This window comes from Cnephaeus nilssonii (genome assembly GCF_951640355.1).
Source record: "Cnephaeus nilssonii genome assembly, chromosome: 6".
Classification (NCBI taxonomy): Eukaryota; Metazoa; Chordata; class Mammalia; order Chiroptera; family Vespertilionidae; genus Cnephaeus; species Cnephaeus nilssonii.
In genome coordinates this window covers 7,726,159-7,741,843 of record NC_137077.1, presented here as the reverse complement: position 1 = coordinate 7,741,843, position 15,685 = coordinate 7,726,159, and the positions used below count along the sequence as shown (strand labels likewise).

Sequence of the window (15,685 nt, the reverse complement as noted above, 5' to 3'; positions counted from 1 at the left end):
CAGCTTTGTAAAGACTCTCCCGACAGTGAACTGCACAAGCCCAATCTCTTTAAAACAGAGAAGTCCTCAGAGTAAAATGATTCCCGGGGCCCAAACAATGACCATCATGGACGACACCATCACCAAGGAGTGACTGTCCCTTGTAATACACTGAATTTTAAGGGATCTGCCCAGAACCCACTACTGGACTATAGAGACTCCTAAATGCCCAATTTTTTAAAAAAGAATCAGGCAAAGGAGGCCGATGTGCCTCCCCAGGCAGGGCCTGAGTCTCCATAACCTCTGACACAGTAGTTCAGACAGTGACTCATAAGCAGAGTTCATCAGCATCAAGAGGTCCAGGTGACTAATGGAAGACAGACAGGCAGCAGCCACACTGCGGGAGGGGGAGGGGTTGCTCCCATGCTGTATCAGCTCAGCCCACCATCCTGGGAATGCCATCAAAGGCTATTTTTTAATGGTTTTGGCAAAACAGTGTTAATTCCAGGGATGATACCTAGATGAGTATTTCCCACCCAGAACTTTCCTCCCAGACCTTGAGCACCAACCAGACGGGTATCTCCATCCTGGAGGACCCACAAGCACCATCATACCTGAACTCCCCCTTACCTCCCTCTGCCCCAACCTGCACTCTCTTCTGGGTCTCCATCTCTAAGAAAGACTGGTCACCTGGTCACCCAAGACAGTCACTGTAACATCTCCCTGGAGGATGAGAAGTGCTCGGCCAACCCCATCGCTGGTGCTCAGCTCCGGTCTAGGCCCACAGCCCCTCCTTTCTAAGCTGCACAGCTGCCTCCTTACTGCCCTTCAAATCCATCCCCCTCGCTGCCTACAGAATGACTTGGCAGCTCCATTTCTATTCATGCTACTTCCTATTTTATTGCTATCACCTCCAGTTCAAAACAGTCGAATGGCTTTACAACTCCAGGACAAAATCTAACCATCCTCGCATGGTGAGAAGGCCCTCTGTGACTCTGCCCATAAATCTCCTCCCATGCTCCCAGACATTCCTCTTCCTCTGCCCTTCTCTGCCGCTTAATCCATCCTGTTCACATCCTACAGGCCTTGGAAGAAGCTGGTATGTCCTCTGCACCAGGAGCCCTTTCTCAAGCCTCAGTTCAAACGCTCTCTCCTCTCGAAGGCCCTCCCTGTTTGCTGCAAAAACACTTCCCTCCTCTTTGTGTCCCTCCCACTCTGTGCCCCACACTCGTTATTTGCAGTTTTATCTGAGGACAGGAGCGGTCTCGTTCGTTTTTATTTCAAATGTCTAGCACTATGCCTGGCCCAGAGCAGGGCTCGGTTAAAGTTTCCTGAATGAATGCATGAGGAACAAGGCAAAAATGAGGAAGGAGTGGTGGGGAAGGTTTGTTAGAAGCGGGAAAATCCCGTTGAGCTGTACAAAGGGCCAGAGAGTTTGGAGAGCTGACCCAAGGTGAAAGCACGCACAGGTCACAGCCACCTACTGTTACAAAGCCCATGCCATTTATGGACCAATTTTTTTAATGGACTCATTATTTTACATCCTCAAAACAAGAAGGGGGGAAAAGCATTAGAGCTTTCAATCCACAAAGAGATACAGGAGTAAAAATTATTTCTTGGTGCCCAAGAAACTTTTCATAAGGTTGAATAAACCATCTCAGTTTTCTGGAAATTTCTAGTGTCCCCTGATTGACCAATGTGGAGGCGCCTACCATCTACCACCAGACACACCCACGTAGGACCTCAGCTGGCATAAGCTAGTGGGAGGAGTCTGCCCGCGCTAGGACCCAGGGGAAGGCCTCGGGCTGCCCTCCTGCCGCTTCTGGAGAAATACTGAGCAAGTGCTCCAGGCATCAATCTTTGGTGCCAACTCCAAAGAGAGTGACAGAACTTGGAAAAACCACTGCCATGTGGAGCAGCGAGTCTTCAAATCCCAAACAGGCATTTATAATGCACAGTAAGAGAATGCAATGGGGTTGAGTTTGGAGTCAGACGTACTTGGGTCTGAATCTCCTGCTCGCAATTCCTATGATCTCAGAGCTGTTAATACCTCGAGAATCTCCTCGCTCTAGAATAAGAAAAAATGCCTACCACCAAAGAGGCTGTAACTCAAGTTCCCAGCAAAGAATCCAACACTTATTAATAAAAGGAACTCCCCTCCAACTCCTGTCTCTTGTCCTCCTGACCTAATTAGCCTTAATCCTTCCTAGAAGGACACCTGGGGCCTATGAAAAGTTTCTACAAGTTTGGTGACTCTCCAGGTGCCATCAGTCCAGAGAACAACGTGGCACAGTGCGGTGGCTCCCAAACCCAGCGATTCTGCGTGAGGAAAGAGGGTTTCATGGCCCAGGAAGGTTGAGCCCGCTGACACCCACAGCCTCCCCCAGCGTCACATGCACACAGCAGTTCTGAGAAGCCTGCAGCAAGGAAGCCCGCTTCCCTCTGTCCGGCAGGCAGAGGGCCCAGGAACATTCTGCAGGCAACTTTCTCGATGCTGACCTGAGAAATGCAGGTCTGGAGGGATGTGCGTGAGGCCAGCGGCAGAAGAGCTGGATTTGAGTGTGGCTTGGTACTGCCCAGCTATGAGGCCCTGCACAGCACTCAGATGCTGCTATCAGGCTCCAACAAGGAAAGAGACGTACAGGAGCCTCCTGTATAAGCAGCAGGGCTATTAAACCAGTTATCTACAGGGAGGGGTCAGCCACTCTGCACCCAGGGCCAACCTTACAGCAGCTCCCCACCTTAAGGTGCTCATCCTCCCCAAGCTATGAAGGGGGAGGACCAGGGGCTGCTGAGGACTGGGAGGGCTGCAGAGGGCCCCCTCCCTCCCAACCTCAGGAATGTTGTTTGCTTACAGAAGAAGCTGGGACTTGTTTCCCTTAGCAGTATTCCAACCCCAGCCTGTGCTGATGCTTAGCAGATAAGAAAACCAGACCAGAGATGGGGCAGAGAGGAATTTAGCACCAGAACCCCCAACCCACCCCCCTTTGCCCTTCCCTCCTCAGAGGCCCATGGAGAAACTTCCCAGAACTCCTGAGAGTCCCAGGGAACATGAGAAATGCTCGTATTTGCCTGACGGAAGAAGGCGAGGCCTGCGGTCATTCTGACTTTGCCCTGCACCCAACGAACCCAGAGCCCCGGAGCATCAAAAATGACACCAGAATTTTGTGCATAGATTCCCCTCCCCCTATATGTGTAAAGAATGGGGGGTTGGGTGGCGGGCGGGGCGGGGGGGTGGGCACCTGAAGATGAGGCTGGAGGGGATAGACACAGCAGCTTACCCAGGATCTTATCAGCCATGCGGAGGAATGTAGATTTTATTCTAGGGATAAGGAGAGGCCACCTCAGGAGGTGGGAGGTAGGGAGGGTGACATCATTGGATTTGTATTTTAAAAAGATCACCCTCCCTGACCTCAATTTAATGGGGCAAGGCCAGCAGTTGGAAAGTAGCATGGATTAGCCAGGAGGGGCTTTTTTATCCAAGACAGGAGGAAAGAGCTCTATGAGGAGGCTAGGGGGAAAGTGGTCAAACACCACAAGAGGGGCAAATGCGGCACAGATTTCACCGTCTGAGCTACTACTCCAAACGGCCTGGCTCAGGGTCAGGAACTCTCCCGCATTGATCTCGTGCATCAGGTGTCACGCAGACCGAAGTGCCCAGCTGAGTCTCCTCCACTAAGATACCACCCCGTCCTCAGGGCCACAGATACATGGCTTTGGGCACAGAAACTATTTCTTCATAAACGAATCACTTGACCAATCAATCAGGGCACAAAGCAGTTAGAGCTTGAAGGCAGCCCCATTCAGAATGATAGCCCGTGGCCTTCAAAACCCAACAATCTTTCCAGCCCCCCTCTCTTGTCTCCTCCAGACACCCTCCATTCCGGCCATGGCTCCTGGAGGATGTCTCTGCTCCCAGATGGCCCAGGCAGCCTTTCCTAACACCCTACTATATTATTCACCTCTGTCCCCCCGACCCCCCCACCTCCCCACCCCGCAGTCTACAGTGCAATCTGCCTTCTACCAGAGCCACTGCTTCTCTGCCTGTCCCACCGTCATCCCTAGAACTCCTTGAAGGCAGGGACTGTCTGTCGCCTGCTCCCTACTCAGGTGCTGACTGAGCCCAGGGTACTGCATAGAGGGGGTCCTCAATCAGTACTGGCTGAAGTGAAGTGAGCTGCTCCAAGTGCTGGGTTTACACTCACATTGTGTCATCTGGGAACCTGGCTGTCCAAGAGTTCATCGTTCCAAAGGCAACCCCTCCTCACCCCTCATGTCTACTGTCGAAGGAGAGAGGGAGAGAAGGAGAGAGGCGGGCAGGTACATGAGCGACAGGTTAAGCGGCTCTCACTAAATGGGAAGAGGACGGGCCACCGGCTGGATCTGTGGATCTGCAGGAAAGTCATCTGCTCTGGGCCCTTGACCTTACTTGTAAAGTAGTCCATATCTGGACAGTGAGGTCATACCTGAGGCCTCACCTACCTTGCACTCAGCAGTCCAGGAGAAACTGCAAAGACAAGCAAGTAATTTCAGGGGAGATATCCCCTCCTGAACAGCGCAGATTCTGCCCTCAGACTGGCCCCCAGTTTGACAAGGCTGACAACTGGTTGGCTGCCTGCCCCTCAGGAATGTTCACTGAACACACCGAGCCTGCTGTCCGGCAGATAGCATCTCCCGAGCTTGCTCGAGCTTCCCTCCCGCGCACGGGGCAATGTGAACCATTCAGGTTCTGCAGCGAAGTAATTCCTTCCCTCTGGTCCTGCTGAGAGCACGGTTTTCCTTTCCTCAAGCAAATGAGCAGCTTGCTGAAATCCAACGGAAAAAAAAAAATAACCTCACTGCAGAGATTTAACTATACGGTCGCTGTCTCATGGGAAAGCACCGACTTCCTGCATCCACATCATGAGGCTGAGAAACCCGAGGCAACATCAGGAACGAAAGACAACTTCTGAAAACTCCTCAGCCCAGAACCCACCAGGCCTTCAGCAGCGTGCTCTTCTAAGTGATGTGTAAGTAATACTAAAATAACAGAGAGAACAGGGTAGCCACTTGCACCAATAGCCATCCTAACTCTAATCTGGCTGGGCTGAGAGCTCTACGGCCACCATGTGTCCCAGTCACCGCTGGGTCCTCCCTGTCCAACATGCAGGTACTGAAGCAATAGAGTCTCCCAAAAAGTCCGAACTCTACAGACTCTCTGCCACCCATTCTTAAAGTGCCTAATGCTAAGCCCAATAATCCCACACCTTGTTTCCCAAACATAAGTGACTCTCGTGTGGTTCATTCCCCCCTTAGCAGGCAGAGCAGCAAAGGCTCCCAGGACCGCATCGCTGTCCTATTCTTCTCACCCTCCCTCCTTCCTGCTACATCTGATGTCCGCTGATCTTTATTTTGTTTCTGAGAGACATGCGACGGGCCAAGGGTCAAGAACAATGTTCCTGAATTGATGGAGCGGGTCATTCAAGTCACTCCACTAATGAGCTTCATCACTGAGAGGAGAGAGACCTTCCACATGGTGATAAGCTTATTCGTGACCTTTACAGACGGCATCTTAGAAAGAACCAGACTCAGGAGGCAGCCTGGCTGGCTGTGGAATTCCAGGCGCATCACTGAACTAACAGAACAAACTTCGCCGGGGTGACGTGGCCCCAGGCCTCGGTTTCTCCATTTGTAAAATGGAGGTGCTAACAGCCACCCCCGAGGACAGCTGTGAGTTGCACAGCACAGAGTGCCAGCCCCGTCTCTGCAATGTGGTCAGAGCACTGCTCCACTCACAGGACTATTGTGAGGATCAGAATGAGCTATCTGAGGAGTGGTACTTGGTGGCGCCCCGGGGAGCCAGCTCCCCTCCCCCCCAATCTTTGCCTCTTCTCTCAAGAAGTCTGTGTCGCCACTGAGCTCATAATGAGTCAGTCACAGGCGCTGCCCTCACACAGCCCACTTCAGGGGTTTGCAGTCACATCCTGCCTAGCCTAACTCAACATGATTTATTCCACCCCAGGAATGCAGCTCATTTCCCAGAATTTCGTAAAGATCTTTAAAGACTGTGATTTGCAAGGGGCTCCATTTACAGGCTCAGCTGGAGTGGCGGGAGGAGACCCAGCAGCTCAGACCTGTAGGTGGGACCCACACCAAGTTGGGGCTGAAAGAAACCCTCCCAGAGCATCTCATCCTGGGGGTACCAACATTTTCTTTTCTATCTCAAGCCTCCAGTAAAAAAATAAAAATTAAAAAGTAAGAACGTTTTATCACAATTATACACAAGCATGTCAAACAAAATAAAACCTATGAATACATCCTATGCACGCTGGTATTTTCCATTTGAATCTATTTTATTCCATTTCTAAAAATGCTGGTTGCCACCCACTAAATTTCACAACCCACCCATGAGACTGGGTAGATGAGGCTCAGACTGGTCCAGCGACGCCCCCAAGATCACACAGGGGATTAGCCCAAGCACAAGCTCAAGTCCAAAGCCAAAGTGAGGCTTTGTGGGGAGCATGTTCCTCTCCCACTGCACCCATCATTTGATCAGGACCACCTCTAAGAAGCCATGGCAGGTATCCTTACCGCTCCCCCTTCCCCTGCTCCCCACCCTCCCCCTTAAAAAAAGAGACGCAGAGGCTGGGGGGTGGGAGGAATGTGTGAAGCCACCTGCCCGGATATGGCTGAGGAAACATCCTTTGAGCACCTGGAGTGCAGGTGAATGATCACAAGGACCGAAAGAAAGACCCCCGTTTCCTCAGTATCCAGAATAACAACAGGTCAAATCTCCAGCCAAAACATCGCCACTCAAAGCGCCAGGCCCAGGCCCGTGCCGAAGAGACACCCAGAAGTGCTATAGAAAGATCAGATGGTGGGTGCTGGGTGAGACAGGTGACGGGATTAAGCAAAGAAACAAAAAGACTCGTGGACACAGACAACAGTATGGTGCTTGCCAGAGGGAAGGGGGGTGGGAGAGGTAGAACAGGGTAAAGAGGAGGGAAAATGCTGATGGAAGGAGACTTGACTTGGGATGGTAAACACAATACAATAAACAGAAGATGTGTTGTAGAACTGTATACCTGAAACCTATAATTTTATTAGCCAATGTCACCCCAATAAACTCAATTTTAAAAAAAGATCAGGTGGGCCCTAGCTGGTTTGGCTCAGTGGATAGAGCATCAGCCTGCAGACTGAAAGGTCCCAGGTTCAATTCCGGTCAAGGGCACATGCCCGGGTTGCAGGCTCCATCCCCAGTAGGGGCGGACAGAAAGCAGCTGATCAATGACTCTTTCTCATCATTGATGTTTCCATCTCTCTCCCTCTCCCTTCCTCTCTGAAATCAATAAAAATATATTTAAAATTAAAAAAAAAGATCAGATGGGAGAAGTAGGCCACTGTACAGAGATGAGATGTGGAAGGTGCTCCCACATTTTTATCTGCCTGGTCAGCATAAGCTACCTGTAATGAACAAGCCCTCATGCCAATAATAGCATGCTGATCTGTTTACACACACACACACACACACACACACACACACACACACACTTGCTTTATAAACAGGAAACCCAAAGTTCCCATCTCTCTGATCAGTGATTCCTAACGCTTTCAGCCACCAAGGACTCCTTTGAGGGCTGTGACCCCTTGGCATATCATCTTAGGGGCTCACAGAGACCCTCAAGTTCAGCCCAAGGACTTTTAGGAGCCCCTGTTTACGAGCTCAAAGGCAAAGGGGCACTGGAGTGTCCTCCTCTCCACCAAGGCAATGTGAACAAAGACGAGAGGATCCTCTTCCTTCATTTCCTCCAGAGGGTTAAGCAGAATCTCACAAAAGAGGTCTGAGAGCAGAGCTGCCGTCCGGACAACCAGCAGTGACTGCCGGACAACCAGCAGTGACTGCGTGGGAAGCGGAGGTCACTTCCCCAGGGCAGCTCTGGATCACCCTGGACTGCGGGAACAAAAAAATCCCAAACTGGACGACGAGCCATCTCCCCTTCCTTGGACCTCTCCCGGTGCCAGGCCTGGGCATACAGGCTGCAGCCAGGGCACAGCCAACGCTCCAGAGAAGCCAGGGTGGACAAGCAGCATTCCAGAGCCGTCAGCCTCCCTGGGGAGAATGACCCCAATACAAGCCATTGAGTGAAAATAAAACCCACTTACTTCACACTGCATACAAAAGTTACATGGCAGTTCCCTAGAGCAGGCTGTGGTAGCACCCTGGCCTGAAAAAGCCGGCCGACCCCGCCGCCCTTGAGCAGGTGGGTAGCCTGGCCACAGGGATGACCTCACACATCCTTCACCAGGAACCTGGCCGCTGCTTATTTGACCACCCACCAAGAACCGCTCCTTTGCCAGAACCATAGTCTGGTTCCAAAGGGGCCAAGGCTGGAGCTGCAGGTGAGAGAAGCGAGTGGCAGCAGCCCCTGCCCAAGGAGCTGCCGGATTCAGGCAACACCATCCTGTCCTGGGCAGGACCCTCCCCCACTCCCCAGAATGTGCACACACAAGGACATGTGCACATGGACATGTCCACACATGCACACACCTCAGAGGATGCGAGAGATCAGGCAGACGTGGATGTGAGTGCTGTGCTGTCCACCCACTGGTTGAGGGAATCTGGGTGTGTTATTTAAACGTTCTGAACCTCTCTCTCTTCATCTGGAAAATGGGAATCACCAAGCCCACGTCGCAGGACCATGCTGACAACCGCTCATACTTAGTTCTGAGTGCTTTTCACCCGAGATCGCCCTAACCCACACAGCAGCCCTGTGACATAGGTTCTATTACTATCCTGTTTTGCAGATGAAGAAGTTGAAGCGCAGAATGTTTAAGTGACTTGCTGGCTGTTGGAGTCTATACCTGAGGTCTCATCAGGCTCCAAGGTCTGTGCACTTGGCCCACAGCCTCGGAGCAGATGCAGGGAAGCTGCAAACACAGTGCATCCAGCAAGGAGGACCAGCCAGGACAGGTCAACAGCCGTCAGCCACCAATCAGGAAGGGGAAGGAACCTCAGGTGACCCCCAGTTTTCTTGTCACCCAAACTAAAGCAGTAGAAGCGGTCCTCCTGGCTGATACCAAGCCCCTCGGCAACCGTGTTTGCCCTGCAAAACTCCTTTCAACCTGATTTCTCTAAGATAGGAGTATTGGCCCTAGCTGGTTTGGCTCAGTGGATAGAGCGTCAGTCAGCCTGCGGACCGAAGGATCCCAGGTTCAAGTCCGGTCAAAGGGCATGTATCTCGGTTGCAGGCTCCTCCCCAGCCCGGGCCCTGGTCAGGGTACGTGCAGGAGGCAACCAATCGATGTGTTTCTCTCACATCATATTTCTCTTTCCCTCTCTCTCTGAAAATCAATGGGAAAATATCCTTGGTGAGGATTAAAAACAAAAAAAAAGGTAAGAGTATTGGGGTGGGGAGTGTTTATCTTCCTGACCTCTCCCCACTGTCCCCTGTGGATCCCACTGAAGAGCCAAGAATTTTTTTTTAATTTTTAAAAATGATTTTTAGAGAGAGACATTGATTTGTTATTCCGTGATTTATGCCCTCATTGGTTGATTCTTGTAGGTGCCCTGACCAGGTATCAAACCGGCAACCTGGGCACATCGGAACAATGCTCTAACCAACTGAGCTACCTGGCCTGGGTGAGTCAGGAATTTAATGAGCCCCTAGTCATCAGTGACTCCTGACCACAACTAATATGGAATGTCCCAGATCCAGGAACTACAAAGGCTGCCTGGTAAGGCCCGAAGTGCTTTGAATCCTGCCCAGAGCCTGATCTTTGCTCAGGTCCAGGAGTATCACATTCTTCAGATTCTTGTCTGAAAGCCAGAAGGGGGAGGGGAAGGGAGAGGGGAGTCCACTATTTCAACCTAAGGATAATTAAAGCAGGGACTTGTTTACTTACAGGAAAAGAAAGCCTCTCTATAATACGCCTGCCAAGGTGTGTCGTACTATGAAGGTCTGTACACAAGGGGCTTTACAACCTGGAAGTGCCCCGGGCCCCGTGTCCTCACTCTGAGAATAGAGCAAGACTCCAGGCAGGCGACTAGTAAGTGGCAGGGAGGGGACCTGCCGGGTCTTCAGCCTCAGCCTCAAGGGACACTGTCCATTCTTTCCTCTCTGACATGAGGTTTCACATGCTGGCCAGAAAGTGTGCAGAACTCAGGTAGGTTTGGAGGAAGGAGTGGAAACGATTGGAGGTGAGAAGCCAGAGTGCGGAGGGAGCCCTGCGAATTCCAGTGCTCAGCATCGAGTAATTAATCCCATAAGGAGGCATTTTTCATGAGCTCTTGGAGCGACCCAGCCACCTCCTCCTCACGCTGGCAAATGCAGGAATCAGTTGGTGGGCGGCAGGCTGGCTCTGGGCAGGAGGCAGGCTGAGAACAGCGTGCTGGTGGGCTAGGAAGCTGAGGGGGAAAAGCTCAAGTCCGCTGCAGGGACCAGGCTGACAGATTTCACACACCAGGCCGCCCACTCCCACCTGCTAAACACTGACTTGTGTAGGCTGGAACAGGGAGGGCTGTCTTCTACACCTGATACCATAAGCCAGGGAGGCACTGGGTCCTAACAACCACTGCTTCAATGTTGTGTACAAGAGCGTGCAGTCTGCAGCCCCCAACTTCACAGCCATTATCCATGCGATGGGGTAAGTGGGATGAGAGACGGGTATGGGAAACAACGGGCCTGAAAACCTGAGGACCGAGGAGAGGATCTGAGATCTCTCACTTGCTACCTAGGGCTAAGGCACTTAGGTTCTCTGAGCCTCAATTTTTCCCAGCTATAAAATGGGAACATTAATACCGCCATTCTCATGGGACTGGGAGACTTTCGTTTGACTTCAAGCTTCATAGTGATAGAAATAGATTTAACAGGTTTTTTAAAAAACTGATATATTTATAGATACCCTGGCACTATGCTGGACAAGTTATGTACAAATAAAACATATAAACAATAAAGCTAAACTTTATTTTCATATTTTCCTCATTCCACAGACAAAGAAAACAGGCACGGAAAGGATGCCTGGCTTAACCAACATCAGAGCTGGCAAGTGGGCGAACCAGGATTAGGTCAGAGGGTCTGACTCCAGAGCCCCTGCCCATGTACATAGTACTAGACATACTCATCATGGTGGCTAAGCCTCAGGAATACAGCCTTGTACTCAAAGTCACACCGGGCTAAGGGACAGCGCTGATGTTGAACCAGGATCTGTGTGACCCACACTCAGGTATGAATACATTCACCCATTTCTCAAGCACACAGTGAGTGCCCACCTCGGGCCAGGCATGCACAAAGGTCTGAGGGACAACACCTCTAATGAGAGAAGCGAGTGGCACAGGGAGGTGTAAGACCTCGTCACCTGTACAGGGAGCTCTTTCCCTGGCCGCCCTCCCACACTGTGGCCTGCAACTGGTATTTTATGTTTATAGTCCTGTACCAGTTTGCTCCAAGCATCACTCCTTGCTCATGTAAAAGCAGTGTTTGTGGCTCCTCAGAGGGGAGAGCCACCTCCAAGAACACGTGGTTGAAAGAACTGGGTGGGGATGCCATCACCCCTGTGAGAGAGCCCCCTGGGGGCTGGGAACAGCAGGGGCAGGGGGAGGGGGAGGGAGAAGCGGTCCCGGTCCTTCCTGTGGGCCCAGTACTAAAGCACCCTAATCAGAAGTGGAACTGGGGAGTAGAGAGGAGGAAAGGGGCAGGAGGAAAAGGTGCAAGTGGGGGGCAGAAAGAAACTGACATTTATTGGGTTTTATTAACCATACTAGAGGCCCGGTGCATGAAAATTCATGCACTGGAGGGTGGGGGGGGGGGGTCCCTCAGCCCGGCCTGCCCCCTCTCACAGTCCAGGAGCCCTCAAGAGCAGGAGGCGACCCAGTGATCAGGGGAAGGCGACACCCCATCACACCTCTGCTGCTGCCACTGCCAGCAGCTCAAGCCTCGGCCGGCCCTGGTGACCTGAGCCTTGGGCGGCCCTGGGCAGTTGGGCAGCTGCTATCCGAGGCTTGCCTATGCCTCGGACTGGCCCTGGGTGGTTAGGGGGCTGAGGGGACTGGGTGCTGCCATCTTGTGGCTGTGGGCACCACCATCTTTGAGGGCATGGCAGTCAATTAGCATATTCCCTCCTTATTGGCTGTGGGCGCTGCCATTTGTGGTGATGTGAGGGTCAATTAGCATATTCCCTCTTTATTAGATAGGATTTTACAGATGAGAAAACTGGGACTCAAAGCAGTTAAATAAATGAGTAAAGTAGACAAGTCCTGGAGGGCTCAGCCCTCATACCTCAGGTACTAAAGAAAATGTTCTTGAATTAGAGAGGCCTTCACTGACACCCCCTTCACGCTCTTCTTCCCTGTTGTGGTGTAAATTGTGTCCCCCACCCCTCAAAAAAATTCGTATGTTGATGCTTTAACTCCCAGGATCTCAAAATGTGATGGTATTTGGAGATAGGGTTTTTAAAAAGAGGCAATTAAGTTAAAATGAACCATTAGGGTGGACCCTAATCCAATCCGCCTACTGTCCTTATAAGAAGAGGAAATCTGGACACTTGGGGGACAGCTTGGATGCTCATGCACAAAGGGAAGACCATGTGAAGAGGCAGCAAGAGTGTAGCCATCTGCAAGCCAAGGAGGGAGGCCTCAGAGGAAACCAGCCCTGCCAGCACCATGGGCTTGGACGTCTAGCCTCCAGACTGTGAGAATAAATGTCTGCTGTTTACGTCATCCCGTCTGTGGTACTTTGTGCTATGCCCTCACCTGTTCTCGTCAGCGCCTACCACCACCCTGACCTGTCATGGTGAGTTTGCTTGTCTGGCTGACAGAATGTGAACTACAGAGAGTTTGGTGGTTTTATTCAGGCGCCTATCCCCAGCATCTGAGGCATATTTAATCGACTACTAAACCAAGTGAAAATGGGATTCAAACCCAGCTGCTGCTTCTCAAGTCACCCACTCCCTTCCCACACCCCGAAGCCTCCTTCTGCTTTATCTAATTCTCTGTTCCTTGCACCCACCTCGCCTCCTCCAATATTACAGCTGGTCAATAATTAAAAACAGTATAAACTCAAAGATAATCTCTAGCCTATAATCAGCACCAAGTAATAGTGTAAACAAGGTGACAGGAAATAAAGAAAGAAGATACACAAAGGACCTCGCCTCTACCACCAGGGAAGTCTACCAAGTGCCGAAACCCCTAGCTTAGGTTTCGTCTTATTGCTAACTCTAAGTCAATATGTAAAAATAAAGTTAGGTTACGGTGTAGGGTTTGTTTGGGGTTTTATGAGTGTGTGCTGAAGGGGGCATTGAGGAACAGAGCTCTCCTAGTCAAACCTCAAACCCGAGCGGCCTGGTCCTGAGCCAAATCCCACTGCAGGCTGGACAGGGAACTCAGAGGGTGACAAACCTGAAACACACACAAGGCTGTGGAAGTGTCCCCGTGACCATGTCTGGGGCCACCCCGGCCCTCTCATTCCCTAGGCGGGTGGGTGGGGGGTGGGTGACAATAAGCCTGTGGCTCCTTTCAGAAGAAGTGACTTCGCTCCTGCTCTCCAGGAACACAGTGGAGTACTGGTCAGGCTCCCTGGAGTCAGGAGCTGGAGCTGGGGAAACAGGGACAATGGGGGGCTGGCAAAAGGAAAGGAAGCCATCTATCTGGAAGGAAAGAAAATTCCAGAGCAAAGACATTGCATTCCAGTTTCTAGACCCTGACGACCCATCCTCTCCCCTCAGCCCACCCAAGTAACTCCCTTACTATTGTTAACATCTATCTATCTGTTCAAAGGCAGCCACTGGGATTCTGCAACTTCCTCTTTGCAACAAAACTAAACTGTTGCAACTTGTTGCTACAATCCAGGGGGTAGGAGCCACAGCCCAGCCTAAGTGGCCTGTCAGTAGCTTTCAGACATTCTGGAGACCACCCCACCCCACCTCAGCCCCTGCTGCCCCACCCTCAGGTGCCGCTTGCCCATGGGCACTGAGGGGGCCCTCTCAGTAGGGCCAGGGGCTATTTCCCCTCCCTGTCAACATGAGGCCTGGGAGCCTATGCCCCCTGACTTCCTCCCAGCGTCTTTCCTGGCCCAGGGCAGTACATGAGCCACTCAGGGAGGGGCAGCTGGTTGAAGATCTGCCTCCAATGAGCCCAGAAAGATCTCCCCGGTCAATGTTCCTAAGCTTTCTCACCACGAATGACAAAGTGGTTTTACCTGTTTTCCGTCAACTCAAATTGGGCATCTGAGCTACCACTTTCTCCTGGGCTCACCTTTATCACAACCCACAACAGCAGAGTGAAAGGGTTTCTGCCTGGGCCTAGACCCCTGAGGGCAGGGCCTGTAATGTCTCATTCATCTACATCCTAACCACCTAGCAGTTTCTGCCCTAGAACACATGCTCAGGATCTATTTGCTGAATGAATGAATTTCCAAAACAGTCAATAAAACCCAATAAACTTTCTGGCAATGTAATGTTTCTTCTCCTCCATTAAAATAATAATTGTGGCAATATGGTCAGAAAGCCCAGAAAGATGCAAACGGTGGATGGGGTAAGGGCAAATCTTCTCACCAGCTTTGTTATTACTGTTTGAGGTATACACAACGCCCCCTTTTTAAAATTCTAAGGAGGGAACGGATTCCAGTAAACAATTATGTCTCTCTCAACACTCCATGATAAATCTCCCCCAAGTCCTTCAGCTGGAAACAGCATGCTGACCACACAGAGGACACAGGCAGAATTCCCAGCAGCCACTCAGGGGTTAAGGACCTGGGAGTGGAATCCTGCACTCCCACATTTCCCAGGAAACGGCCAGGGGAAAGGAGGCCTTAATGAGCCATCTGAGCTCTGTAAAGACTGGGGGAAAGGACTGGGCCTAGAGCTCCTCAGGAGAGGAAATCTTTTACCAGCCCCATGACTCAGAGGGCCTTGGCAACCTGAATCACCCCGAACAAAGCACCGCCAGGGTCTGAGCAACTGAACAAGGTCCCAGCCCTGCTCCCTGGACGCACTGTGCCACGTCCCTAACTTGCAATCAGTTCAGATGCCGCCTCCTCCAGGAAGCCTTCTCAGACCCTCCTGAGCCTCTCTCCCCGAGCTGGCAGGACACCATCAGCTCCTGGAAACTGCTTCCTTCACCTCCACGTTCCCAGCACCCAGCCCAGTGCCTAGCACCGTGGTCGGCAAAGTGCGGCTCGCGAGCCACATACGGCCCTTTGGCCCCTTGAGTGTGGCTCTTCCACAAAATACCACGGCCTGGGCGAGTCTATTTTGAAGAAGTGGCGTTAGAAGAAGTTTAAGTTTAAAAAATTTGGCTCTCAAAAGAAATTTCAATCGTTGTACGGTTGATATTTGGCTCTGTTGACTAATGAGTTTGCCGACCACTGGCCTAGCACATAAGAAGCTCTGAAGAACAGTTACTGAATGATGGTGGACAGATGAACAAATGAAGAAAGGAAGGAATTCCAGTCTGTTGGATGCAAGTGGGCTGAGGTCAAGAAGACCCCAAGGGTCAAGATGATGGCAGGCCCGCTGACTGGCTGGCTCCCTGGTAAAGACCGCCAGGGCCTGGCCACCAGCAGGCAGGCACAGCAGCCAGACTTACACTGCCCGGCGGCAGTCTTTTCACCTGCCCTCCCTTCGGACCAGCCACACACATTTGAAAAATGGCCAGTCGAGGTTAAAGGTGAAGTCCGTAGCCAAGGCAACACTATCGAACTGGCAACCTCTCTCTGAGTAGCCAACTGCACTA

At 51.5% G+C, this 15,685-nt stretch overlaps 1 protein-coding gene across 2 annotated transcripts in view; it reads right to left on the bottom strand.

Annotated features, from left to right (window-relative positions):
- Positions 1-15,685, bottom strand: part of MYH9 (myosin heavy chain 9) — an 89,166-nt gene that overhangs the window by 64,980 nt on the left and 8,501 nt on the right. The gene's annotated exons all lie outside the window — the stretch shown is intronic.